The sequence below is a fragment of the Triturus cristatus genome, chromosome 7 (assembly GCF_964204655.1).
Source record: "Triturus cristatus chromosome 7, aTriCri1.1, whole genome shotgun sequence".
Lineage (NCBI taxonomy): Eukaryota > Metazoa > Chordata > Amphibia > Caudata > Salamandridae > Triturus > Triturus cristatus.
Window position 1 is genome coordinate 1,816,022,031 of NC_140590.1, and position 17,306 is coordinate 1,816,039,336.

Genomic DNA, 17,306 nt, shown 5'->3' on the forward strand with positions numbered 1-17,306 from the left:
TTAATGCCGCACGTTTCTTCGTTGCGGTACTCAGCCTGACTCTTACTCTTGTGCCACTTAGATGTTGCTGAGGCTGGTGAGGATATGGACTGTACCACTGCACTGCTGAAGGCAGGGCTACTTTGTGTACCAGAGAAAATGTCTCCCTCTTGTTCACCTTCCATCGAGAACGGATCTTCTACTTCTTCATCACCACCAACAGCAATGGGTGCAGTTTTTTGGCCGCTAAGGTGGGCCTCACCCTTGATCAATGGTGTTTTTTCAGATGGGTTGTTTGGCCTTCTGTACCATAGTTTGTACCAAGCTTACCCTGACTAACACCGTGTCCACAAATAGAGCATATAGCAACATTCTCCTCCTTACTGGTAATTGGAAATAAATCTCAAACTGGGGAGGTTAACAGTCTGGTGCTGCTGGAGGTGCCACTTGCAATTCCGGATGAATTAGAATGGGGCGTGGTGGAGTTTCACTCTCTGCAGATGCAATACCTACTTCTACTGAGGTGGTTTTGCTGGATGTAGGACACTGTTGGGCCTTTGCAAATGAAAATATGGAAGCTTCAGGTGGTGTTTGTGGTATCTGTGTTGGTTGTATCCATGCCACATCCCTCACAACAATTTGGGATGGGGTAATGTTGGTCTCCACTGGGGCAGGACTAATGTCCATGATGACTGGCTTGTCATCATCCTCCTTTTCTATATCTACCTTCATAACTCTACACCTTTCTAGAACCTTCCTTTTCCCTATCCTACTCTCGTGACATGTCTCACTCTCAGAATGAGGAGGTGGCTTCCAATTGACATCTAGATCATCAGAAGGGGGGCTCTCAGAAGAACTCGATGGACTAACCCTCCTTTTCCTTGCTGGGGATCTGGAAGACAATGGATCTTCTGAACTAGTGGCTTTATCTTCTTCCTCTTCAGGAAGCTCTATTTCCTGAACAGCCCCTACTTTGGGAGGAACAGTTAGTATTATGGGTGGTTGTTGTGGCTGTTGTTGAGGCTATTGTCGTGGGGTGGGCGGAATTTTCGTAGGCGAGCTACGCAAACCTCTGAGAAATGGTAAAAAATCTCTGCGAACATGTAGAAATTCCGCGAACACGCGGAATTGCTTGTTCGCGATGCTTTTTTCCTGTTCGCGATCGCTGTTTGCGTGCTTAGGGGGAAATATCTCACGAACACGCATTTTGAGAATGCGAAAAAGCAAAAAATTCTGCAAAGCTGTGGAAAGCTGAATTTTGGGCAATTGTGCGTTCTCCGCGGATCGTGAAATTACCCAAATTCCGCAGATTCTGAGAGCGGAACGGAATTTACCGCCCAGGCCTACTATTGTTGTCCACTTATCTGAGTTTCCTGAGTTGATTGGGTGCTACTTTATGATAACGATATGTCAATTTCAACATCACTGCTCATCTGCATTGTGATGATTAGAATGGCTGCTTCTGCGACAGTCATTGGCTTGGGCCTAAGTTTAAGGGGTGGGTCCACTGATGTGGGGGTGCTGCTCTCAGCTTGCTCCCAGGGCACCACTACTACAGGCACAGTTTTTTGTTTCCCAAGAAATATCTTGGGTGGCACACCAGTCTTGGTAAGTGGCAGTTCCTTCTTCTCACTTGCAACTTTCTTGGTACTGGAGGACCTGGTACCTTTCTTTGTGGCCATCTTCTTCAGATGTCAGCAGCACGCATTGGCACAAGTTGAAAAGATGTCTGTCTATGGTCACACGTCATGTGATGTCATGGGCAGCAGGACTTCTGTCTGGCAGTAAAATGGGTGATGATGACGCCTCCTCCTCAGCGTTTTGGGCACCTAAAAGGAAGGAAACCAGAAGAACATCAGTGAAATGTGGCATTTGTTGTTGTGGTTCAATTACTACTAGTACAAACAAACAAATATAATATATAACGTAGTGTGTGGTCACACTTGTTAGTGTTCATGTTAAATCCTTTATTCGATATTTAAAAAAATATCATAAAAGTACAATAAACAGTTAAAAAAAACACATCATCTCAATACATTTCATTTTACATTGGCCTTAGGGAGACCATTTAACATCAAAGCATTCAAAGTAACCCTCTAGTATGTCTCAATCTTATTGCAACTCTGATAAAGTTCATAATGCAAGCCAAGGTCAGTGGATTCTCGGCCCTTTGTAAATATAAAAGAGCAACTTTGGCGTGTCTAAACTTCATTTGTTTTAAAAACCTTACTAAAAAGCGGCGTCTGGGTACTGAATAAAAAGGGCAAAGGAATACAAAATGAAGGGTATCCTGCGGAGACCTATTGTCGCAGCCGCAGGTACCCTTCTGCTCAACCGTGACCGTAAAACCAGGCGGGTCAGCCAAAAGATGATGTAAAAGGTTGAGCATAAAACGGGTGATTAAAAATCTGTCTTGTGCATTATATAATAAGGCAAGATATGGTTCCATGCCTTCTACTGACTTTACTGTGCTATAGATACGGACTGTGGACTTGATTTCTTCTAAGGCAGCTCTGCGTGCAATCTCTTTTGCCAAAAAGATTCTTTTAATACTGGTTTTGTCCTCGGGGGTAATTGTTGTAGGTTCAGTAAAGAGATTCTTACAATCTAATCTCGTCAAGGCACCCTTAACATAACTCAACCATGGAATGCCCATCCCCTTGTCTCTACCCATACAATCTCTAATTATTTGCCTACTCAGCCCAGCCTCACTATTAGTCCAAATTCTTAACCAGGCCATAAGCGGTCTAACTTTGATCAGGTCCTCCATATATACCCTTCCCAGTTCAGCATGTGTGATATAAGCTGACGTGCTTTGTGGGATTTGTAAGACCTTCCTCAAAAATTTGTTTTCCTCAGTTTGAATTTGTAGGGTGTTTACAAAACCCCAAACTTCGGCCCCATATGTTATTTTGGGACAACAAATTGAGCCATAAAGATGCATGACCTGTTCAGGCGACCACCTACCCAACCTACGTCCATAATTCATTATGGCCCCTGTTGATGCTACTACTTTTGCACTTCTCCATTCCGCTAAAAACTTAAAATTTAAAAGCCCATCAAATAAGACGCCCAGATAGGAAAAGGTGTTAACCTGTTCCATTATGTGTGTGCCGATTTTATAACAAAACTTTTTACATGGTTTAGACCCTGCCAACAATACATATGACTTGGATAAGTTAGCCGATAGATCTAAACTGGCCATAAAAGTGACAAACCCATCCAAAAAGGTCTGGAGACCTTTAGGTGTTCGAGCTAAGAGTACCGCATCATCGGCATATAGTAACACAGGTACCGATCGTGAACCTACTCTCGGGGTATCTACATTTAATTTGCATAGTGCCTGTTCTAGCCCATTTATATACAGTAAGAACAGGAACGGGGCCAGGATACATCCCTGGCGCACCCCGCTGGTGCAGGGGAAGGGGGCTGGGGGCTGTGGTATCACCCTCCAAATTGTAACGCACTTTAGCGGAGGTGTTCCAGTGGAGTGATCTCAGAATAACTACCAGGCCCTCTTCTACCCCTAGTTTGATCATCAAGTTCCAGAGCTTTTCTCTATTGACATGGCCAAAAGCCGATGAGAGGTCCATAAACCCCATGTATACCGACTGATTGCTTGCAATTGTGTATTTAGCTGTTAATAAATAAAGGTTCAGACACTAGTCTGTGGTTGACCTTCCTGTTCTGAATCCAAATTGCAAGTCTGTTATTATATGGTGTTCATCAGCCCAGTCTAAAAGGCGGTTTAGGACAACTCTCTCCAAAACTTTTGCCGTTACATCAATTAGAGAAATCGGTCGGTAACATCGAGGGTCATCCTTTTTTCCCTTTTTAAAGATTGGGACTATTGTGGCTACAGACCAGGATCTTGGCATACCTGTAGTGACTGCCATGTTTATTACTCTAGTAAGGATAGGTGCCCAAAGATCCACTTTACTTAGGTAGAGATCCGGGGGGATACCGTCCGGACCTGGGGCTTTGTTCTGCGTCAGCCCCTTGATCCCCACTACCAGTTCATCCACTGTAAATTCAACACTTGTCGTCCATGGGCAAATTACCCCCTCCCCCCTCGGTTGCTCGTTTGCATGGTTATACAGTACTTTGAAATGGTCAAACCATTTCTCCGGAAGAATGGTTATACCAATTTCCAGTGCAACCGCATCCTGGAAGCAAGGGTTGTTTATTATTTTCCAAAATGCCCTAGGATCTTTTCTGTCTGCAGCCTCCCGTAGGTTTTCCCATGTCTGTGATTGGAGAGCCAGTTTCCTTGATTTGATGGCTTTTTTGTATGCTAACCTACATTGTGCGATGCACACCTTGTCTCTAGGGACCTTTTTTAGGCTTTCTTTCAGTTCATTGTGGGCCCTAGAACAATCTCTATTGAACCATCTAGGAGAGCATTTCGTTACCCCTATCACGGGGGATTTTAATAGGCCATCTATGAGGTGTGCCATCGCTTCAAAGGCTTTAACCACCATAGGTCCCTCCAGTGAGGGATCTAGACACACCCCAATCATTTCTTTGCCGTCCTCCATTAAGGATCTGTAAAAGGCGTCCCCATCCACCCTGGCCCATCTGAGCCTTCTCCCTTGATCAGTTACCCTCAGTGTACTGTTTGCCTTAGCCCTTTTCTTATCATTACAGGGGGCCCAATTCTTAATCCTCAAAACTAAGGGATTGTGGTCACTGAATATGCGCCATTCAGTACCAGCCTTATTTATCCAGTCCACAAAAGGGGTAGAAACTGCTATATAATCTGCAATGGAGCAATACCCTCTTCCCTTAAATGTTGGGGTAATTTCATTGTTAGTGTTATTATTAATATTATTACATTTTATTAACTCAGTTTATTTAATAAATAACATAACAACAGTGTAGCCATTTGTGAGACTTTGACAACAAGCGGTACAAAAGGGGGTGGTGATGGACGGAGCATCAGAACCAATCAAACACTCACACCCAGTCAACAGATCTGGGTTTGATCCATCACCGTTCTTTAGCCCACTCTGCCACCCCAGTTCAGACATGGCCATATGCAAATCAGTCTGACCCTGTGCCTCATGGGAACAGTCCAGCCCGAACTGCCAAGCCATGCCTTCCCTGGAACGGAAACAAGCTTCCTAGGACCGGTTTCTGGCATTTCAGCCATCTTCAGCCAGGCTATCCTGGCTGAAGAGGGGTGAAACCCTGAAACCGGTCCTAGGATGCTTGTTTCCAGTCCAGGGAGGACCTGGCTTGGCAGTTCGGGCTGGACTGTACGAATTGTGAAAATGGAGGTATTAAAAACTTGTTTTAGTGACCATTATCCCCTATTTTTACGTGCTAAATTAAATGAGACTCCTTAAAACAGGCCCTGTTATGCACCCTTTATATCTACGCAGGGAGAGAATGGTATCACCATTAAGTGTTCTGGAGTGAATCATAATGACTTTGTAGCAATCTCGCCGGGAGTTGGAAGACATGTGGAGGATCATGGAGAACATGGAGTGGACGCGGGCGGAAAGAGCGGCTGCCACAGCTGCACACCAGCGAGAGGTAGCTGGATCCTTCAATGCCATAAACATCCCTCCTCATGGCATTGATGCCACAAGGCCTGGCGCTGATGCATGCTGCTGCTACCACCCCATCCACATCTCCGGCCCCTGATGTGTCAGTGCCACACAGTGCAGCAGACATTCCACCTCCGGCCCCTGGGATGTCACTGCCACACAGTGCTAGAGACAGAACACCACGACCCACATGTGAGGCACATGCAACACCAGAGGACGAAGATGCGGATTAATCTGCCTTCATGGTCAGAAAGGAAGATGTAGCATTCATCTCTACCATGTGGCCTGTTTCTGCTTGGTTCTGCCCTCTGCATCATCACCTTCCACTGTCCCCCGATGCACTCTGCAACACTCACCTTGGAACACAACATGGACTGCCATTTGTGCTCCAATGACACAGCTATCAGACTGCAGACTGAACTCCTCCTCTTCTGATGTACTTGTCATTCTCTGAAGGACTCTGGCTGGCCCTCCATGGGCCAACAATGTAAAGTGGGGTTTGCATGGCCCTGTACTGCTCCAGCTGCAACACTCCACTGAATGTGCAATAAACATTCATGTTAACACAGAGGTGTCATGTCTATGATCTTTCAAGTGTGGAAGTATGGATGAATGTAGGGTCAGTGATTCTTCCTTATGTCCATGTTGCTCATGTTCTGGGACTTGGGACAGAGGGTGACACATTGCCGATTGCAGTCCGGGTGGCGCCGACACTACAACAGGGTCACATCCATTAGTCACTTCCTTGTCCAGCCTAGGACGGAACCACGCCCAGAGCCACGGGGGGGATTTTCTCACACCCTTACGCTGGACTGGCATACGCCAGGACAGCCCACTCCACTTACGCACACAGGGGGGATGACAATGCTACATTTCCCAGGTCTTCCCTGTAGGGATCTACTGCTCACAGGTTTAGTTGTCAGTATGCCACAGCCACACCCTCGTGGCTGGTTTATACCCACAGCACACCCATTCAGCACAGGCGTCACAGGACATGTGACCCTGCCAATAAAAAGGGCCTGGCGAACGTGCTGGATGCCGTTTCCACTCTTCAACTGGGTGCCTCTATGTGATTCTCATTTATGCATGAGGACCTATGGCCCTGCCACCTCACATTACCCAGTGCTGGGGTGACATGATGGTGTCCACACCATGGCATTCCATCATAAAGGGTCCAGGGCTAGCGGTGCACAGACTCGGTGGCACTGGATACACTGCAGCGGGCACAGGCACACCGCCACAGGACAGTGTCTTGTGGTGCAGTGAGATAGGGGCACCTAAAGTACTGATCGGGTGTGCAGCCTGCGATGATGTGCCATCCTGGCGTTCCAGACTGGTGAGGATTAGTGTGCGCCCTGCTTGACTGCAGTGTAGGCCTGAGCCAGTGGGCAGTGCGGGCCTCTCGCCATGTGGCATTGCCTTGCGGTTCACAGAGTTAGTGGCACCTCAAGATTTTAGCGGGTGTGTAGCCTGCGATGATGCCGTGTGCACTGATATGGTCTCTGCCATTACGAAATCAAGACCCACAATCAAGTGTGTGACTTGGTGGCCCGCGGTCTGGGGTTGCATGATGTGGAGGGTGCCATGGTCACGGGACCCGGGCTTGGAGCTCCCACCGGCACGTGGTGTGCCCTCTTGGAGACAGGCCTGTGGCAGAATGTGAGCATTGAGGGCTAGTTGCGCAGTGTCTGGCAACCACCGCTGGGTGGCAGGAGTGACCGGGGTGCAGCATCCTGTGTGCACAGAACGGGCAAGTGATGATAGCGTGTGCAACTGTATGGACTCTGCCATTCATGTCTCTGTAAACTGTTTCAGATAAGGGACCTGGGGGCCTGAAGTGTATACCGGCACGTGGTTGGAGACACACCGGTGGCAGCAGGTGAGCAGTGAGGCCCGGGTCCGCAGTGTCGGCACTCTCTCTCCCTCTCTCTCCCTCTCTCTCTTTCTCTTTCTCTCTCCCTCTCTCCCTCTGTTTCCCTCTTCCTCTCTCCCTCTCTTTCTCCCTCTCTCTCTCTCTCCCCCTTTCTCCCTCTCTCTCTCTCTCTCTTTCTCTTTCCCTCTCTCTCTCTCTTTCTCTCTCCCTCTCTCTTTCTCTCTCTTCCTCTCTCCCCCCTCTCTCTCTCTTCCTCTCTCTTTCTCTCTCCCTCTCTTTTTCTATCCCCCTCTCCCTCTCTTTCTCTCTCTTTTCGCTCTCTATCTATGTACTATGATGAGCGCATGACACACCTTCTTAACTGGATTTCTGTCTTGCAGACAGTGACTTTCAGAATGTCATGAAAAGACCCACCATGCGTCTTCAGCATTGTTGTTTTGGGTTTAATCTGTAATAAACGTTTTATTTGGATAATATGATATGAATGTATGATTTCCCTTTTTCTGACTACACGTGTATGTTAGGTGTTGTGATTGTGCGACTCTAGGCGATTTGTTTGGTTCATGATTTCATGGAGTTGATGTGCAATATCTTTGTCCAAAGGGTGGAAGGGTGGTGGGGTCCTGGGGGTGGTGACGGTGTGTGTTGTTGCCCTATTAGGGCTCCGGGCTGCATGATCAGTTGGTCTGGGGCATCTGTTGTTCTTCATGCTATGGGTTGTGCTCTCTTGTCTGGTCCAGGTTGTCATTCGACTTTACACCAGGTCAGAGCAGGTGTTCAAATCTTGCTGCTAACGTGCCTTATCACATGTTTTGTGATCTTATCGTCAATCTGGCTGGTCGTTCAGAATGTTGTGGAGTGGTGTTGTTGCTGCTTTTTTTCACAGGAACGCCTACTCTGCATATTATTAACGTTAGTTGCCGGGGTCATCTGTGGCGATGTTTTTTGCAATGCTATCGCAGTTAAGCTGGTGAAATGGGCGGTTAGCACCAGCTTGTGAATGGGGGGTTAAATTTAGCATGAATTTGGCTGTGATAAAGTGCCCTAAACTCGGCGATAGATCCTTGAGAATATGCCCCAGAGGAGGATAAATAAAGAGTCCATTATAAGAAGAAAAAGGGATATCCAAGATCATGCCTGGGAAAAACTCAACCAGGCTTCAAACACAAAGGATGCTTCCTTATTCCAGAAGATGATTAATCACCCTTATTTTAAAGATCACATTGCAGCTAAAATTGAGAGCCTGGTAGAGAGTGGGTAATTTATTTTAGTCAGGTTTTTATCCCAGAAGATGAATATCCTACTTTGGCAAAAAATTCCAAATTAGATGGTAATCAGACACCCTTAGAAAGTACAGATTTGATTAGATTTGAATCCCCTAATTTAGTTTTCATCACAATGGAGGAGGTTGTACTGGCCCTGGATAGATGTGCAAATGGAAAGGCACCAGGCCCCGATGGAGTACCAATTGATATTTTTAAAACTGATACAGATCTCTGGGCCCCACTTTTACTAAAAGTTTTTAACACTATGGCCTAATGCCAAGAACCTGGACGGAGAGCATCATCATGCCAATTTTCAAAAACGGTGATAGAAGTAATGCCAAATGTTATCGCCCTATTTCCCTTCTCGACGCAACCGCTAAACTGATGGACAAACATTTTTATGAGAGGTTGGAAACTTGGGCAGATGAATATGAAATCCTCTCTGATTCCTAGTATGGCTTTAGAAGACAGATAGGGATAATCGAACAGTGCGTAAACAAGCACATTATAATCAGCAAATATACAATTGTTAAAAAAGGCCCTCTACACCTCTTACTAGTGCCTTAGACTTGGTAAACCATGCGAAGCTATGGCAAACATTAATTCTCATGGGAGCACCAAAAGACATCATTGTATATCTCTCAAAAATATACAGTTGATTGAGCACTAGAGTTCGTTATGGAACAGAAGGAGAATGCACAACTACCTTCCGGGTAACACAGGGAATTTGCCAGGGATGTGTACTTGCTCCACTCCTTTTCTCCTTATACATCAATGGAGTAGACAAAACCTTGCAAAAACTAAATGCTGATGTCCCTAGAGCAGGCAAATGTGATATACCCACTTTGCTCCATGCAGACGATGCAGTCCTTTTATCAAGAACTGCAAATGAGCTGCAGACCCTAATACAGAAATTTACTGACTATATGCAGGAGAAGTACCTGATATTGGATCTGAAAAAGACCTTCACAATGGTGTGTGGCAGGGGAAAAACAAAGACTAGGACCCATCACATAAATAATGTCCCTATCGTTGTAACAAACTCTTTTGTTTACCTAGGCCTAACATTTACAGCAAATGGACATTGGGGAGCCCATATTGAACATTGTTAATTAAAATTCATTCGATAATAGAAGCAATTTTTAGATTTTCAAACAAAATGGGTAACAAATCCATCAGGGAAATCATGTGTCTTTCAGGAACATGTTACGGTGCTGCGCTATGGAGAGTAACAAACCATTCCATCTTCCATTTGTTAGCTGTTCCAAAATCCACCCCCATACATAGTGTACACAAAGAGCTGGGTGCTCTGTATATTAAGGATTTTATTAGCCTGGCAAGTAGAAAATACCTGGTATGGAATATGGAGTAAAATTTGCCCGGGACATTGTCAAGGATTTCCTTGTACTAGAACATGGGAAGAAGATACCGTGGCGGATGTCTATTAATAATCTTTTACAATGAATGTGTTGAAAGTGTTGATTTTAACAACCCCCCTCAAATACTTGAGTATAGTAAAAATTATTAGAAAATTGCCATTATAGAATCGAGGAGTGGGTTAAGGGAAGCCGAAGCAAACTCAAAACAGACGATGAAGGCATTTTAAGATAGGACACTAGGGATAGGGATTCACCATTATTTAATCCAGGTTACAAATACAAGACATAGATTTTATCCTACTAGATTAAGAATGGGATTAGCCCATTTTTTAAATTGCGTTTCCATCTATAGGGAAGTGGACTGAAAATCTCCCAAATTGTCCTTGTGATGGAAAGTCAGACTAGTCAGCCTTGCATTTTATTTTATTCTGTGAATTTTACAGAGATCTTAGGAAAACTATACTACGACCATTGTTTTTAAAGGAGAGACTCTATACATACAAACATTCTTTTGAGTATATCTAGCGAATATTAGAGCTTGTAATGCAGTGGCAGTTTATATCCAGAAGGTGATTAGAGTAAGAAAAACAAATTTATATCTCGAGGCCCCCATATATGAAGAGCATACCGATAATTGATAACTCAGGACATTGGAAATGCCCTAGATTGTACTTTTTGTGCATGACACTGTAGGTATAAAGTTTATTGGGATTGCTACTGGAACTGAAAGCACTTTACTAGATTCCCCTGTAAAGAAATGTGAAAATGTTTTGTCTGTTTTTAGGACGTTTTAAGGTTGTTTATCTTGCATATGACACTTTACGTATAATGCTTATTGGGTCTGCAACTGGAATTTAAATGCACTTTACCATATTCCCTTGTAGATGAAATGTGAAAATGCTTCTTTTGACTTTTAACTGGAATTTAAATGCACTTTAACATACTCGCTTGTGATGAAATGAGAGATTACTACTGATTTCAGGATGCTTTTATGGTTGTATTTTTATTTTAACCAAATAAAGCTTGCTTTGACTTTGCCTGTGACTTTGACCTGGACAGCAATGAACTCAAGCGGGCCTATATAGCAAGACAAAGGAGGCATGCTACAACACAGCTTTAAAGCAACAATGTAAAAACGAAAATTCACAGGGCTAGAAAAAGGTTTGCAAGTTACACAACAACCACACCACACTCATCCAACAAAGGCATTTATTTAACACACACACACACACTCAAAAAAGTGAAATATCCCAAAAAAACACATTTTGCAATTCAATCTAATGCCATGCATGACCTAAATGCTGTTTAATTTCGACAGACACCACAAAAACAGTTGCTCCATGCACCCATAATGAGTAGCTCTCGGCCTATTGGTTGGAAAACCCATTGGCAGACTCGGCCACACAGTGAATCAATTCAAATCAATAATATTGCAAATGTATTAGAAAATAAAGTGAACTGTGCTGCATTTTTGTGCTGGGTAAAAGAAGAAACAATTGCATGCAAAACAACAGCAAGGCATGGCCACTGCAAATAATTTTTGCAGGCTTAGGGCAAAAACACACTGCTTGTCTTCACAAAATGGCCGCCAGCCACATGGTCAGGCCACCACAACAACAAGAAAGGGAAGACAGACAATGCAGGCCTATGGCAAAAGCACACTTGCTGCCTTCACAAAATGGCCGCCAGCCACATGACCAGGCCACAACAACTAGAAGCAGTAAGCCAAGAGGAATAAAGGAAAGACATGTAGGCCTATGGCAAAAGCCGCACACTAACTAACTTCCACTACAAACTGGCCACCAGCCACAAGGTCACTCACAGTCACAACATGCAGGAGGAATGGAAAACAATGAACTCAAGCAGGCCAATATGGCCAGACAAAGGAGGCATGCTAAACACAGCTTTAATGCAACAATGCAAACCCAAAAATGAACAGGGCTAAAAAAGGTTTGCAAGTTACACAACAACCACATCTCTCTCTCTCTCTCTCACACACACACACACACACACACACACACACACACACGCAACAGAGGCATTTATTTAACACACACCAAAAAAGTGAATTACCCCCAAGAAAAACACATTTTGCAATTCAATCCAATGCCATCCATGCCCAAAATGATGTTTAAATTCAGCAGACACCACAAAAACAGTTGTCTCATGCACCCATGGGCCATGGGTAGCACTGGGCATATTGGTTGAAAACCCCATTGGCAGACTAAGCCACATAGTGAATCAACTCAAATCAATAATATTGCAAATGTATTACAAAATGTAGTAAACTGCGCTGCATATTTTGCTGGGTAAAAGAAGAAAAAATTGCATGCAAATCAACAACAAGGCTTTGCCACCACAAAGAAGGCTTGCAGGCCAAATGCAGAAGCACTGGCTGCCTTCAGAAAATGGCCACCAGCCACATGGCCAGGCCACCACAACATTAGGAAAAGGGAATACAGACAATGCAGGCCTATGGCAAAAGCAAACTGGCTACCTTCACAAAATGGCTGCCAGCCACATGGCCAGGCCACAACATAAAGAAGCAGTAAGCCAAGAGGAACAAAGGAAAGACATGCAGGCCTATTGCAAATGCAAAACACTAACAGACTACCACCTCAAAATGGCCACCAGCCACATGGTCACCCACATTCACAAGAAGCAGGAGGCTTGGAAAGCAATGAACTCAAGCAGGCCTATAGGTCCAGGCAAAGGAGGCATGCTAAACAACACAGCTTTAATGCAACAATGCAAAAACGAAAATCCATAGGGCAAAAAAATGCTTGCAAGTTATACATTAACCACACCACACACATCCAAAAAAGGCATTTATTTAACACACATGAAAAAAGTGAAATACCCCAAAAAACACATTTTGCAATTCAACCTAATGCCATCCATGCCCTAAATGATGTTTAAATTCAACAGACACCACAGAAACATTTGTTTTATGCTCTGGGCATATTGGCTCAAATGCCTATTGGCAGACTACTGGGCTAGAAAAAGCAAAAGGACTCCTTGCTCAAAAATGTACAGCCAAATTTCAATATGAGTTTTTTTTTAAAATCAAAATCATCATTTTCAAGAAGGTTTTATGCTACTCGAGAGATATTCTTCTCCAGATTGCAAATTCTGCGTGTTCAGCATCGCGATCTTCACATAACTTCAGCCGGAAGTCCGACGGCATGCCCGAATGACGTGTTCGCGATAGCACTCTCTCACGGGACCGTGAAACCGGCTACCAAATCTCTGGGCGCTCGCGAACGGAAAAGAAATCTTGTTGGTGAATGCAGGCATCCCATGAAGTCACTCCCGCGTGTGTAAAAATGCATTTGAAGCGCACAAACACAAAAAAATCCGCTCCGTTGCAGAGCGTGGGGTTTTTGGGCAACTCCACGTTCTAGGTGGAACGCAGAGTTGCCAAAAATCTTCAAACTCCGCGAGCAAAGCGGATTTTACGCCCAGGGTTACTTTTTAACCTGTGTCATTGGAGTGAGGCCTACCGACTCACTCACTTTCAAAATTCAACTGCTGGGTGCTTAACTCACCCTTTGCCAGCAGTGGATTTGTGTAACGTGCTGCACAGCAAAGAGCTGGTGAATTTGCACTGGGTGTATGTGTGCCTAGGAAGGGTGCACTACATGTATACTGCAGTACTAAGCAAGAGGTATATGTTCGTATGAGTGGTACAATGCCTGAATGATGTAGGTCTGTGCAGTGGGTGCACTTGCTTGGTTATGTGCACCTGTGATTGGTACATTGCACAAAGATTGCAGTGTGTTCTTGTGAAATGCACAGGGATGTGAGAGATGGCTTTGTGCCTCTGAGTGGTACAGGATATGGAGGATGCAGTACTGTGCAGCGAGTGTGTGCTACATACATATGCTAGGTGTATGTGTGCCTGTGGATGGTACAATACATCAAGGGCCCTCTTATTTTAGTAAAATGGATAAGAGGTACAGAGATCCCCCTAGACAGATTTTTGTATTGCTGCATTCCTGTAAGCTGGTGGGGCACACACTTGGAAGGAATGAACTAGTCCTCCCCTGTCCACTTCAAAGGGTGCTCTTCAATTCAGTTAGAGGTCACAAGGAATGGGCCTGTTTAATATCAGGAAGTAGCTGGGACTGATAAGAAGATTTTAAAGAGTAGGCCTGGAATCCCTGGGCTAAGCATTTGAGGCACATCTCACTTTGGCTAGCATCCTGGTGTGAACACTAGTCACTCCCATGGCCAGTGCTGTGGGACTATCAGCTTTGGAGAAACTCCTGCTTCGACAGACTGCTTTTAAAGAGGAAGAAGAAGAGGGAGCAGAGGAGCAGGCACTTCTACAGAGGTAGACCGCCAACACAAATCATCAAACTATAGGGAGGGGAGTTTGTGATCCTAAATATGTTCATCTGCCAAGCAGCCAGATGAGCTGTGTGAGGAGGGGAAGCTCTGCAAAACTTGTGCCCTGATGAAACCCTGATATTGAAAAAATGGTTGAAACGTTATGGACACCAATAAAGACAGACCTTACACCTATTTGAAATTAACACTGGGATTTAACCTGCTGTGTTAGAAAAATTTGTAATGCAAAGTAAATTACCAATAAAAAATGTATATTTTATTCACATTGTCACTTTTCACTCTTTGATGGTTTTGGCTCTTAACACTTGCAGTCCTTACCCAATGTCTCTTAACCACTTAATTTACTATTTACTATTTATTCTATGACTCATAATCTGTCCTTTATGGAACAATAAACTTCGATTCAGGTGAATCGAATTTACTCTGAAATTCGAGTTGGTTTTCTCTTTAGGATTGACCTGTGACAGAATTTATTCTCCATAAAAACATTATTCTTTGGGTACAAGATTAAGTCTATCCAGGATTTCCTGGTCTATCATATTTTTTGGTTTAAAAATGTAGTTCCATGTGAACGCTTGTCCCAAGATATGCCATAGTAAAATGGGCTGCAGCATTGTTAAATCAGTAAAGAATGGCATTCCCAGTTCCGCGTGGCAGCCAAAGTAAAAGAAGCTCTTTTGAACAGCAATAAGGTACTTTAGGAGCCCATTTTCCACCCACTGCAGTGCCCTACAATTAGTGTGTCCCGACACTCTCACCCCATAGAAATCAACAACCCTGCCTTTAGTTATATAGATCCTTATAATTTCAGTCGGGGGGTGGGGGGGTTCCTACCTAATCTGCTGGCTTGAGGCACTCATTCTCTCTATAGATATGTCATTGGATCTATACAGTGTTTAATGCTGCCCTCATATTAGGTAAAGCAAATATTGCAGTCTTCAAGAAAGGTGATATTACAGTATCTTAAGTCTGTACAGCCTATAACGTTGATACATGCTCAACTTTTTCGTTCGACCGAAACTCTGGGTCCCATGAAGGACTCGCACACAGTTTTGTAACCAAAGCTTGATTTGTGTACAATGCTCCTTGCATTTAAAAGTAAATTAATCATTCAGAACTTAGCCTTTCCTCCTTTTTGGTCAACCGTTTAGTGAGATGTCAAAAATGGATTCCCCTTTAAAAGGAATTCACAAGCATCCAAAGGTCCATAAAGTAAGAACAGGACACGTTACAATGTAAACATTTACATAGCGGTTTTTACATCGCAGCTTCCATTACAACGCATGATTGTACAACGCATGCCATCGCACTGCATTTTAAGAAACTACAATTACAACGCATTCCATTACAACGCATACCACTACAATGCATACCATTACAATGCATAATACTTTTAGGGCAACAGTAGGGTAAGTGTTGGCTAGTGTAGCGGTAAAAATTACTATTTCCACTCCAGTGAATGCAACTGTAGTGTAAGTGTTGGATAGTGTAGGGGTAAAAATTACTATTCCCACTCCAGTGAGTGCAACAGTAGGGTAAGTGTTGGATAGTTAGGGATAAAGTGTCGTAATGGCATGCGTTATAGTGACATGCGTTGTAATGGAAGTTGTTATAGTGACATGTGTTTTAATGGCTGCTTTGTAATGGCATGCAATGTCAAGGCAGTTGCGTTGTAATGACTGTGTTGTAAATGTAGTGCATTGTAATGACTGCGTTGTAATGGTTGTTTCCCATAAAGTAACTGTGTTTTGTGTCCAAGGAGTAGTAAGTATTATGAGGAATGTGAGGGAAGTCGATTGCGTATGATATGGAATACTGTGGGGCAGATTTACAAGAAAGTGACGCATCTGTGAAGATGCGTCACTTTTCCTGCGCCACTTTAAGAAACCCTTGCGCCACTATGGATGCGCCGTAGTTACAATACGGTGCACCATGGTGCAAGGATTGACAGATGCGTCAGAAATTCTGACGCATCTGTTGACTCAAAAGTCACGCATTGCTGGAGTTGTGTCGCAAGCATGACGCAACTCCAGCAATGCAGGGGGATGCCTATCCTCATTGTGCTGCGTCAATCCTTACGCCTGCTTCAAGCAGGCGTAAGAATTTGATGCAGTGGCGTCCTAGAAGTGGCGCAGTGAAATCTTGTAGATTTCACTGCGTCACTTCTACGAGGCTTTTTTGCGTTGGAACGCCCACCCTGCATACATTATATCTGACGCAGGTATAATGTGACGCAAGGCTTTACAACGTGACACATCTCCCTAGATGCGTCATGTTGTAAATGGGCCGCATTTTTACGCTGCTGCTGCGTCACAAAAAGTGACGCAACTGCGGCGCAAAAATGACGCAAGGGGCTTGTAAATCTGCCCCGAAGTACGGAGTTTCTGACGTGGGTTTCCTAGGAGAGTCAGTTGCACGCTGACGCCCGGTACGTGAAATGGGGAAACGGTGTTGTGCTAACTGGATATACCACATTAAAGCGAATTCTTCTTCATTCGCGTTCCAGTGTGTGATTTCGCCGCTCAGAAGAACCCAGCATAATTCGGCGACGGGAATGGCCAACAGAGATGTGAAATGTGAAATGAAAGTCTCATCACCATCTTCAGAGGAACAGAAATGTTGACTGCAAGCAGCTTTGGGGCATCACAATGGAGATGGTAAATATGTTTGCCATGGAGCGACCTTGGCCATATCAAACTTGGGTACTGCTATATTTTTTAATAATATTCAATAGGTCTCGCTTTTACTAGATTGTGAGCTATTTTCAAAGCAATAGCTTAAAATCTTCGAAATCAAGACCCATTGCATTGCAAATTACTGGCTTCCCTTTCATGGAGGCCACACTCCTTTCTTTAGACAAGCCCTGTCTTAAGAAAGGGGCCTGACCGGCTGACCCACATGAAAC